The 12520-nt window shown below is 45.6% G+C and overlaps 2 pseudogenes; both read right to left on the bottom strand.

The window, feature by feature from the left end:
* Nucleotides 1–4129: 4129 nt before the first annotated feature.
* LOC143958496 (5S ribosomal RNA) lies at nucleotides 4130–4248 on the bottom strand (annotated as a pseudogene).
* Nucleotides 4249–4583: 335 nt separating this feature from the next.
* On the bottom strand, nucleotides 4584–4702 carry LOC143958553 (5S ribosomal RNA; annotated as a pseudogene).
* Nucleotides 4703–12520: the final 7818 nt, after the last annotated feature.

Genomic DNA, 12520 nt, shown 5'->3' with positions numbered 1-12520 from the left:
CTACCAGTGAGCAGTATTACTGTACAGCAGTGTTTCTCAAATCCAGTCCTCAGGCCCCCCCAACAGGTCATGGATTTCCCTCAGATGAAACGGCTGTGGTAATTGCTAAGGCAGTGAAACTGATCAAATCACCTGTGAAAAATAATGGAAAACCTGAAAACATGACCTGTTGGGGGGGCCTGAGGACTGGATTTGAGAAACACTGCTGTACAGTAATCTCTAGCAGCCAATCAACAAGCAGAAATGTGCTGTAACCTCTAGCAACCAGTCAGTAAGCAGTAATAATATGCTGTAACCTCTGGCAACCAATCGCAATCGCTGCCTGATCTGATACAGTAAAGTGATTTTAAGTCTTGCTGCTATTTATTGTATGTCTCAGAGAAGGTGGAGAGCAAAATTGCATAGGGGGGCCCTAAAAAAATGTTTGCCTAGGGTCCAATCAATATTAAAGACGGCCCTGGGTATACCCCCCGAAGGAACTGCTTCGGGGGCCTCGACTACTACAGAAACCGCATCCAGAAGCCGCTATCCTTTGATCCCCATTAAGAGACGGCCATACCGGCCTGCACGGTCTAAACTGCTCATCATCCCGTAGCCAATCAGATCCCCCTTTTTAACGTGTGCAATGGCCTACATATAACAGAACAACGGGTTCTTCCCCCCCATGGCAATCGCATAATGGCGACCGCCTTCCACAAAATCAATCGGTACCTCCTCTTACCTTCATCCCTTTTCCCTTAATCTTCCTGCATGACCCTACACACTTAAAATCTAAATCCCCCCCCTTTTATTTTTATTTTTTTAAAGGGGGCCATAACGAGAAGATCTCCACACACTTACCTTTTCAAATCGTATCCCGGAATTCCTATTTAATTGTGTTCCCAGGGGACCCTCAAAGCACCCGTACATTTCACATTTTATTTTTATTTTTATTTTTTTTGCATCTGCAATCCTTACCATCTCCATCCTACCATTACCTGACAACCCCACCACTGCACCACTGTCCCCAAACTGCAGACGCACCGCCCGCCATTTGTGGGCCAGCATCCACCACCTCTGTTCCCAGAGGAGCAACTGCCGCCGACATTGCACCCCCCTTTCCAACCCCCCAACAAATCCTGTAATGCAACTTAAGCGAAAAACATTTAGACATTATTTGACTTACCGGGCTGACTGGAACCCCAACAGCCGCCGTGCTTGCCTCAATTGCTGACTCGCATTCCTGTGGCTCCTCCTCCTCGCACACTGTCAGCTCGCCTTCCGACCTGTCGTCCTAGACCAGGACCAGTGGTGTCATCAGCCCCCCAGGCAAAGAGGTCCTGGGGGCTGTGGAGTCCCTCTGTTGTAGTGCCTGTCTCACCCCCGAAGCTCTGCCTCCTGCCATGGTTCTACACATGCCCTCACATACTGTGACCTGGAAGGTCAACCTCGTCCTTCCACCTCCATCTTGTGCCATCTCGCGCCGCCCGTATAGGTAACGCCCACCCGTGGAACTCCGCCCCCTTAAAAACTTTTTTTTATATAAGCAGCCTGACAGCCATACTAATAAGTCTCCCTCGCCGAGCCTTCCTCCCCGCGCAGTGATGCAGGCAGAGGAGGTAGTAGTCCTGCGATTCACGGGCGGGGAAGCAGCACCATAACGGCCCGTGGCCCCACCCACCGAGCTGGGCTGGCGGCGTGGAGTCTGCCCAGACCCTGCTCAGGCAGACGGCTGGGTATTCTTTGTTGGGGGACCGGATTGTTCCCCCTAGAGTGCTCCTTGCCTGGCGCATGGCCCCAGATGAGGGCCCTGGTGAAAACAGAGTACAGAGGCCGCAAACTCTGCATGCACAGCAACCCTCACCTCCCAGCCTCCATCCACTCACCTGGTCATCCATAGAGACCCTCATCCGAGTGACATCTCAGCTATGTTGGAGGAGCAGAGCAAAAAACTGCCTCCTCCTTTCTTTCTCCACAACTTTCTGTTCCCCAGCCAAGTCCCACCTCCTCCTTATATATTACCACTCCCCCTTGGACTTTACTCACTGTCCCCTCCTCTCATATCTCTTCATATTAACCTCTGCATTGTCTCCCCTAAAAACATGGTCATGCCCGGCCCTGCACTACTTTTTCTTTTCTGTCTTTTCAGTTTCGGGCCTCACTATATCGTTATTATATCATATTGTCGTTCCCCGAAGTAAGTTGGGGTTCTGTATTCTATAATGTGCAGCATCCATATAGCGATGGGCAAACAAGTAATGAAATGAATTAACCCTAACCGGGGCTTAGATGGGTGACGCAATATATATAGTGGCGGCTGTTTGACTAGGGGAAGTGAGAGCTACATAATCTTAACAACTAGGGATGGCTTGTCTACCCCTGCCAGTGGCGTAACTAGAACCTTCAGGGCCCCAATGCAAGAAACCATGAAGGGCCCCCCTGAACCCCAGCCAGGGCCCTTCCCTTCGAGTCTGGCGGTGGAACTCCAGGGCGTGGTCACAGGTATGACCTTTGTGAGCCCTGTAGTTCCACCACTGGTATCATTAGTTTTTTTTTTATAATTTTTTTTTAATTCTTAGGTGCCCCATTGGGGGACTGTCCCTAGGCAGGATGGGGTCCCTGTCCCCAGAAGAGATGAGGTCCTTTTCTCCAGGGCAGATGTAGTTACTGCCCCAGGTGAGAAGGGGTCCCGGTCCCTAGGGGAGGTGGGAGTCCCTGTCCCCACGTAAGAAGGGGTCCCTGTCCCCAGGGGGAGAGGGAGGGGGTATGTAATGGTGTGTGGGGGGATGGGGTCCTCTCACTCACCATGACCAAGCTGTAGGCCGCGCACTCATCCATGTTGGCCTGGGCTCCATCCAGTGTGTTGGATGAGTCGGTCAGCATATCTCCCAGAAAGACATTTCATCATCTGTGTATGACGGGGGAGGAGGGGGGCTGGCAGACAAGCCTGCAGTGTCCTCCGGGGAGCCGGCTCTCATAGGGCTGCACTGCATCTGTGTGCTTAAAGTTTGTTTACCCGGGAGAAGTATGCAGTGCAGTGTGTGCCGGACTCGGGGGAGGGCGGGACTCTGGCCGGGGAGAACAGATATCGGACTGAGCGGCAATGCATGGAGCAGGATAGGGGTACTATGAGGAGCCGGCTGAGGACACAGGTCATGCGGGGAATGCACAACTAAAGAGCAGCCAGTGCGACAGTCGAGCATGGAGCTCTGCTTGTCACTCTCCACCTCCAGCCACCCGTGTGCATGGTGCACTGGTACGCCTAGCTGCCTATGCTGCTGCTGGCCATATGTAGAGGGGGGATGCATGGGCCCCTTGGCATCACAGGGCCCAGTTGCGGTCGCGACTGCTGCACCCCCTATAGTTACGCCCCTGACCCCTGCCCTACACCTGATAGATGTTATAGGTTTGTAAGAGGTGGGTACTTGGGGGTAGGTTTGGGTGGGCCTAAAAATCATATAAATCATGGCTCCTGTATATCCTGGATCAGGGATAAGGCTAGTAAGGGGGGTATCACTTGATAAATTGACCACCCAATGCCTGCAATATTGTAAGGTAGTGAACGGGCCCCTGCTTTCAGGGTAGTATGATGTTTAGTAAAGTATATAGAATTACTAGCTTCTCTATGATGATATGAGGTCTGCAATATGAAGAATAGTTCATATAAGGCATAGAGGTAAGCGCCAATATAAATGTCGCAGCAGGGCACAAGATCGGATCAGTCACTAAAATATACCAAGTGCTCCGTTCGATGTATACTTTACCGATAGGTGTCTCGGGTCCTTCTGGGCGCTCATTCGGCCGTGGTAGTGTTCAGTTAGAGAGTAAAAGGCTACAACTATATGGGATCCGAGCAGGTCTGAATGAATGAATGAATGAAATACTTGTATAGCGCACAATGCGAACTGAATCGCCTCTAGGTCTGGTGTCTAGTCAAGTACGTGCGTTGAATGCTCTCTCGTCTGTACTAACCAGTTCCGACCCTGCTTAGCATCCGATACCAGACAAGATCAGGCACATTCAGGGTGACGTGGCTGTAGGAGATCTTCCTGGCCACTCTTAACCCTCTTGACAAAAGCCAAGATGGTCACCTCGGCAAACACGCAGAAAAATAAAACAGGTCGTCGACGCCAACAACATATTAAAAAAAAGCCTACGGCAACTGGTATTCAGAGGCGGTCTCCCATCCAGGTACTTACCAGGCCCGACCCAGCTTGGCATCCAAGATCAGATGAGATCGGGCGCATTCAGGGAGATGTGGCCGTATGCAATCTTGCTGACTACTCTCAGCCCTCTTGACAAACGCTAAGATGGTCACCTCGGCAAATAAGCAGAAAAATAAAACAGGTCGTCAACGCCAGCAGCATATTTAAAAAAAGCCTACAGCACCTGGTATTCCCAGGTGCTCTCCCATCCAGATACTAACCAGGCCCGACCCTGCTTAGCATCCTAGATAAGACGAGATTGTGCGCATTCACGGTGATGTGGCCATAGGTGATCTTGCCTGCCACTCTTAAACCTCTTGACAAACACCAAGATGGTCACCTCGGCAAACAAGCAGAAAAATAAAACAGGTCATCGACGCCAACAACATATTAAAAAAAAGCCTACGGCACCTGATATTCCCAGGCGGTTTCCCATCCAGGTACTAACCAGGCCCGACACTACTTAGTATCCGAGATCAGATGAGTTTGGGCCCATTCAGGGTGATGTGGCTGTAGGCAATCTTGCTGGCCACTCTCAACCCTCTTGACAAATGCCAAGATGGTCACCTCAGCAAACAAGCAGAAAAATAAAACAGGTCATCGACGCCAACAACATATTAAAAAAAAGCCTACGGCACCTAGTACGCCCAGTGGATCTCCCATCCAGGTACTAACCAGGCCGACCCTGCTTAGCATACGAGATCGGGCACATGCAGAGTGATGTGGCCGAAGGCAATCTTGCTGCCCACTCTCAACCCTCCTGAAAAACACCAAGATGGTCACCTCAGCAAACAAGCAGAAAAATAAAACAGGTCGTCGACGCCAACAACAAATAACAAAAAGCCTACGGCACCTGGTATTCCCATGTACTAAGCATGCCCGACCCTGCTTAGCATCTGAGATTAGAAGAGATCAGGCGCATTCAGGTTGATGAGTCCATAGAAAAAAAAAAAAGAAAAAAAGAAGAAAAAACTGCGCTAAGGTGAAACATAAAATAAATAAAGAATCGTGTGTGATACTCTTAAAAATGAACGTTTAGCAGCAGCTTCACTGTGTCACATAAATACAGAAAAACAAAATGAAAAATAATAAGCCGTGCTTGACTCACACAAACATCTAATTGTGCAAAAAATGAAATAAATCGTGAACCAATATTAGCAACTATATATAGATTAATATATGCCTATATCGTGCATAGTAAAAAACACAAATACATTAGTAGCTCAAACCATACAACTTATTCCTTGCAATATGAAATTCCATTTATATAAACCTATAACAACATGGAAAAAAGAGGGAAATAAAAAAAATAAAAAAATAAAAAACACCCAGTGTATAACCAATAAGTCCGTATATATGACCCACAAGGAACTAGTTTTCAAAAACTGTGAATGAAGTCCTCCACAGATGAACCACAGAAATCATAGGAGATCCACTACTGGGTCCAATGAAACAGTGCTCGATCCACCACCAACATGCGATAAAATTTGCTGCTTACAAGAAAAACATGACCCCCCGCTACAGAGGGTCACACGAGACCTATAAGAGTAGATTCAACCTCCAGCCAAAAAGGGGTCCTCAGTATTCTCCTGGTTTCACCACTCCAATGAGAGTTAAGTGGAAACTGCTCCCAGACGTCTTCCTCATAGGTCCAAAGGGACTCAAAGCAGGGACATCAGTACCATAAAGGAAAAATAGAACTCCAAATAGTGTAAACCCTTTATTACCGAAGATAAAAAAGTAAAATTGCACTTACAATGTGTAGAAGAAAAAAAGCCTTAAGTCCTTTGCGCCGGCCGGACGCACACGGACAGACCCGTTCTCCTGGAAACCGTCACAAACACGAGGTGATGTATAGCGTACCGCTCAGCCCTACGCGTTTCACAACAAAATTGCGTCATCCAGGGGCACGAGCGGCACGCTGCGTCACCTCCATTTATATTGTCTCTAGCCCTCCAAGCCTCACTCTGGGCACCTGGCTGTTCCCGCCAAAACCAAGCCTCATTTCAGTGTCCCAATCTGATTCATCAGATCTTACCCCCAAGGGCCAATCAGGGACTGACTCAGGTCAGGTAACAGCCCACCCCCCATATAGACAACCAATCAAATTTGTTCCTGGTATCTATCAAAACTATAATTGTATTTGTGGCCTGGTACACAAACTGCTGGGTATTATATGATCCACTATATTCCCTGGGACGCACGCCCATCGTTGTTAAGACAGCAGTTTTGACAGGAAAGAAAAAAACGAAAAAACTAAAAACACTGGATTAAACCTTCTTCCGCCCCACTTCCGGTTCCTTACTACCGGTTTACGGCCACATCCGGTGTGACCAAGCCGCGCCCTCGGTCCCGGATCACTTCCGGTACGACACATCCAATACATGGCTATATTCAGGCCAGCCAAGCCTCATTATCATTGCGGTAGATCATATCCGGTGTGTGGCTGTGACAAGCCAACCAAGCCTCACTCTCATACCGGTATGTCATATCCGGTGTGTGGCTGAGTCAGGAACTACCAAGCCTCACTATCATCATCCAGTAACTTCCGGTGCGTCCCGTCCGGCGCCCGATCTCCACCCACACGAGCGCACAACATTTAACCCTATGGACGCCTCGGCGGTCATCCCACAGGTCCAGCCTTCACAGGAGCGCCTCAGAGCACACTCACTGTGAAGCAGCGCACAATCCCATACAGGCCATATTTGCACTGCCAGTCTAATGGTGACACTCAACTCCCACCCATATCGCCCCAAATACCTAACATAGGCAAACCAGGAACCAGCCCAAATATCCCTGGGGCTGGGGGAGCATAATATTGCCTCATCAGAAAAACGGGGAGAGGAGAGGAGAAACTAAAAACAATTATTTTGTAGTGTACAAAAATATAAAATAAATAATAAATTAATAGAAATCGAGAAATTAATTAAAAAAACTTTTTTAATACTAGATAGGGGCTCATCCCACATCAAATAGAGACGGGTCTGTTGCCACAACATTCTCCCCACTAAGACCCTGAGGGTGGAGATATACCAAAAATTCCTCATAACCCTGACCCAGGAAAATTTATTTTTGATATCCCTCTTGAGCGCATACCGTAGAGCCGCCGGCCCAGAGTGTAAGTCTAGTAGGGAGAGCTCACAATGTCACAAAATAAACATAATGGTAAGGATAGATTTAAAATAACTAACATCATTGTCCTAATAAAGTAAACAACAATTTGGAACTATGTTCGCCATTCTTAATACCATATCTGTCAAAATGACGCGACACTGGGTGTTTATCAAAACCTCTCCTAATGTTGCCAATGTGTTCATTGAGCCTCGTTTTTAGTGCCCTTTTGGTCCTCCCTATATATTGGAGGCCGCAAGGGCACTGTATCAGATACACTACTCCCTCGGATGAGCAGGTAATAAATGTTTCAATGTCATATGATCTTGATGTACTCGTGGATGAAAACTTATTAATCTTCCTGTCTCTGCAGCCATTTAAAGTACAAACTTGACAGTTTCTGCATTTATAATAGCCCTTCATATCTTGAAAAAAGGATCTATTAGCCTCTGGGGGGTCGTGTACACTTGGTGCCACACGACTCCCTAAAGAGGATGCCCCCTTAAACACCACCTGTGGTTTAGTTGGTAAAATAGTACCGAGAACTGGATCGCTTGTTAGCAGGTGCCAATGTCTTTGTATTAGTTGTTTAATGCTACGATGCTGTGCTGAAAAAGTGGTGATAAATGGGATCCTATTTTGTGCCTCTGTGTCCGCGGGTCTCCCATCCCCTAGCAAAGTTGCCCTGTCCTTCGCTCGGACCGTTTCGAGTGCTTTCGATAGAAATTCATTACTGTATCCCTTTTCTAAAAATCCGTTTGAAAGGAGGGTTGCCTGATCCTCAAAAGTGCTAATTTCAGTGCAGTTACGTCTCAGGCGCGTAAACTGCCCCTGAGGTATGGCCCTCAACCAGGGTTCGTGGTGACAACTGTCTAGGGGGATATAGGAATTGCGGTCAGTTGTTTTAAAAAAAAGTGGATGTTACAAAACGATTGTCCACTATCTTAATTTTGAGATCCAGGAAGCAAATCTCTGCCTGGCTGGTCTCAAAGTTAAACTTGATACCCCTATTGTTCATATTGAGGGTGGCCATAAACGTGTGTAATTCGGTCTCCGCTCCATCCCATAGGAGGAGGACGTCATCAATGTACCGTGCCCATAGGGCCACTTCCGGTCTCCTAGGGGCATCGATGACGTCCTCCTCATATTTGGCCATGAATAGATTGGCCAAACTAGGGGCATACTTAGCCCCCATGGCCACTCCCCTATCCTGGCGATAAAATTGATTATCAAACCAGAAATAGTTGTGACTGGCTGCATATTCCAGGAGTTCCATGATGAACTCAATCTGTGCGGATACAAGGCCTGACCCCTGAAAGGTTTAATCCTGTGTCTAGGGTGGTCCCTTCAACCTCTCAGACCTTAGATCCAATGTATTGTATAAATTCAGATATATCTGGAATCAATTCTCGAAGGACAAATAAAATCACACACACACCATGGCGTCCTTCAAGAACTAATTGTATTGAGTTATTACAAAGCGATTGATATAGTAAATTTTGCGTCACACAGAATAAGACATGCGCAGTAGACATCAAGACGATTACAGCTGGTCAACACAAAACGCTATTGTTCTTTGTTCTAAGCTAGCTAAATTAATATGAGAAAAAGATAAGAGACAGTACATGATTTCTTCTGTAGCTAAAGCAATGCTGAGAAAATGTGTGAAAGTTATAGATAAGTGTGTGAGAACAAATGAGTTAGAAGAATCTCATGTTGAGACAGTTATCTGAGAAGTTAAAGGGGTGTTCAAACTATACATATTCTAAAATGGAAGTTTGTGAATATTAAGATGGCTGACAGAAACAAGATGGATGCTTAACATAACCTTTCAACCCCCTCTTAAGTCATGGAATGACTTTCTACAGATTCGCAGCCTCCTGAAATCTACGGTTCTTGTTACGTTTGTTATATTCTTTTACATAAAGCTGCAGATATTGTGTATATGCGTGAGAAGGTTGGTCTGGTGTAGTACATTTGCTAATACAAAGTAGAATAAGCTTGAAAATCAGGTAGCCTATCAATCCTAACAATAGTACTATGATAATCATAATCACTATGTCCTTTAACCATGAAAACATTCCACCTAAACCCAAACTAGAAAAAGGGTTCCATCCATAATTACCTATGTCCCTTGCTTGTTTCATTAATTAATTTACCTGTGTTCGGTGTTGATTAATAACATCATAGTAGTCTGGGATTTCCAGGCTGGTATTGTGAAACCATGTACAACATTCATAATCTTGGGTCATTTCGCATAAACCTGTCAGAGCTGCACTCATGCTTTCAATAGCCAATTCGTGTAACTCTAGTTGTCTTCTAATTGCTTTGAGCTCGACATTGAGTAGTCCTATATCTTGAGAGTTTTTTTCCATAACATCATTTATTAAACTAGTGTAGTTATTTAATTTGTCCATCATGGTTATGCCCCATCCTGGCCAGGATGGAAACCATGTCCATGACTTATCTGAAGTAGAAAACATAGGTGGGGTTTCTCTCTTGTATTTATAAGTTAACCTATGTACTGGACTTGAAGTAACTTGTATGTGATGTTCCTGATTCTGGCCTAGGGCTGACATGACTGGTACCAACTGTGCTAAATAACACCATCCTTTCACTCCTGCGGGGATCCATGGGTAACAAATTTTAGCACAGCATACGTATTTATTGTTTCCCAATGAAAAACTTCTTAGAGAACTACGTTGGGGCTCAGTTCCAGCCTCAAATGCAGCACTAACAAGTTTACTCACAAGTATCCCAGAGGTTGTGTTCCTGTATGTAGTAAGTTCACTAATGGTGTTGTTAAGGGATTGATTTTTGTAACTACACATATGACCTATGATAATGTTACTGGTGTGGAAGGGAATACCCTCTGAAATGTTAAATACAGACTTGGAAGACATACCTATTCCGTTGGATGTATTGCCTAACTGAACACACCACTCGGGTTCATGTGTCTTTCCTAAAGTGTAAAACATAATACTCTGATTGCGGTACCCTTCCGAGACATTCTTAATACTTAAGATTAGAGTATTTTCCAATAATGACTTGAGGTTTAGAGGGACAGCTAAAAGTGGGATTTTAGCAGTTTCTGGGTGCAACTTACTACAAATCCAGCATTTTTCATATCCTGACTTTCTAGCATAAGCATATTTAAATTTTAACAGTAACATTTTTCCAGAAAAACTTGTTTCTTTGATCAATTCATTAGAGACATCTCGTTTACTGCGATTTCTGAGGTGAAAGTCAGTATGGTTGGTGTGTATTTCGCTTTTACCACATATGAGTTTCAAGGCACCTAAGTCTTCAGGATGAAAGATACAGTTAGTTATTATCCACACTGGGACAAAGATCAGAAGTAGAAACATCACCAGAAGGCAAAAGGCCTTCCCAGAAGTCTGTGGTGAAATGAGTGACATCACTGTCCTTTATGTCTGTGCTTGTCTTTTGAGGACTTAAAAAACCTGCTTCACCTCTTTTCAGCCTTTCTTGAATTCCTGGGCTTAGATCAAACTTCTTTACTCTGCTGGCATGGATCCAAGTAGGACTTTCCTCTGTAAGGATGGCGGTCCTGGTGACGGCTACCACTTTGGTCACTGGTCCGAATGGAACCTCTTGCGGATTTCGACCTTTCTGAAGCCTCTGGACCACAACTTGATCACCGACCTGGAACGGGTGGGTTGGTACCTGTGAAGACAAAGGAGAGGTGCGAGAAACTCTTCTTTCGACAATATCAGTTTTTTTACATATTCCTCCTGTATTTGTTCCAAATCACCTTTCTCTACCATCAAGGGATGATTAGCCCACGGTGTGGGGAATGGCCTACCCATGAGTACCTCAAAGGGGGAATAACCCGTCACACTGTGAGGGGTCATTCTGATTTCAGCTAATACAGCTGGGAGAACTTTTTTCCACTTGCCAAAATTCCCACCCGTAGCTTTCCTTATCCTGTCTTTAATTGTTCTTTACATTCTTTCTACAATTCCTGAACTCTGTGGATGGTAGGAGAGGTGAAATTTCCAGTCTATTTTTAGTACTTTTACAAGATCTTGGCAAATTTTAGCTGTGAAAGCTGGGCCATTGTCTGAATTTATTTGCAATGGACATCCCCATCTAGGAATAATTTCCTGTGTGAGGATCTTCACTACAGTTTGTGCGTTTTCATTGTTGGTGACAAAAATTTCTGGCCAGCGTGACATCATGTCCACTATAACCAAAAGGTATTGTTGTTTCTTTCCTTCTTTGGGCATATGTGTAAAGTCTATCTGTAAATGGGTAAACGGTGTTGTTGGGTATTCAAGATGTTCATGCTTTGATTTCTTTGGGTTTGTTGGATTGTTCCTAATGCAAGTGACACATCTCCTTACAAAAGCTTTGACTAGATTAGGTAATCCTGCAATGAAAAAATCTGCATCTAGAAGTTCACATGTGGCCTGCCATCCCTTGTGACCCAATCCATGGTATTGTGCAATGAACAGGGGGGCGCCAGCAACAGGAATACACGGCTTCCCCTCTTTGCAGATTAATCCTGTTTTAGGATCCTTTTGTACCATCCCATCACAGTTCCATTGCGCAATATCATCAGGGGTGGCAAAAGCCTGTAGTTCCGTGAGCCAATGTGTCTCTTTCAGGGAATATGGCTGAGGTGTTAGCATGGGCATTTGAATGTTTGCCTTTTGTGTAGATGCAGCTTCTTTAGCTATTCTGTCAGCTAGTGCATTACCTTTGGTTATATCAGTCATTTGGCCTGTATGTGCCGTACAGTGCATGATAGCTAGTTTTGAAGGCAACTGAATTGCATCTAGTAATGCTGTGACTAGGTCAGAGTGTGAGATGCTCCTTCCATCTGCTGCCACATATCCTCTGCGAAGCCATATTACACCATAGTCCCAAACCACACCATGAGCATACCTGGAATCGGTGTAAATGTTTACCTCTTTTCCTGCAAACAGCTGGCATGCACGGGTTAATGCTATCAATTCAGCAGCCTGTGCAGACTGATAGGGTATTGGATTGGCCTCGAGGACAGTATCCGGCAGTTGGACAACAGCATATCCTGCATGATAGACATTATCACTTGGTCTGCTGCAAGAGCCATCAACAAAAACTGTTTGTGCAGTAGGAATTGGTACTGAAAGCATATCTGCTCTAGGTGAAGTGTCCTGATGTATTGATTGTGTACAGTCATGAGGTGGTGGTAAGTCATCCTGTTCTCCTTTAAGACC

The sequence above is a fragment of the Lithobates pipiens genome, unplaced genomic scaffold (assembly GCF_037356315.1).
Source record: "Lithobates pipiens isolate NorthernLeopardFrog02 unplaced genomic scaffold, aLitPip1_a1.2 Scaffold_61, whole genome shotgun sequence".
Lineage (NCBI taxonomy): Eukaryota > Metazoa > Chordata > Amphibia > Anura > Ranidae > Lithobates > Lithobates pipiens.
The sequence above is the reverse complement of the archived record's forward strand: the minus strand, read 5'-3'. Positions and strand labels throughout refer to the sequence as shown.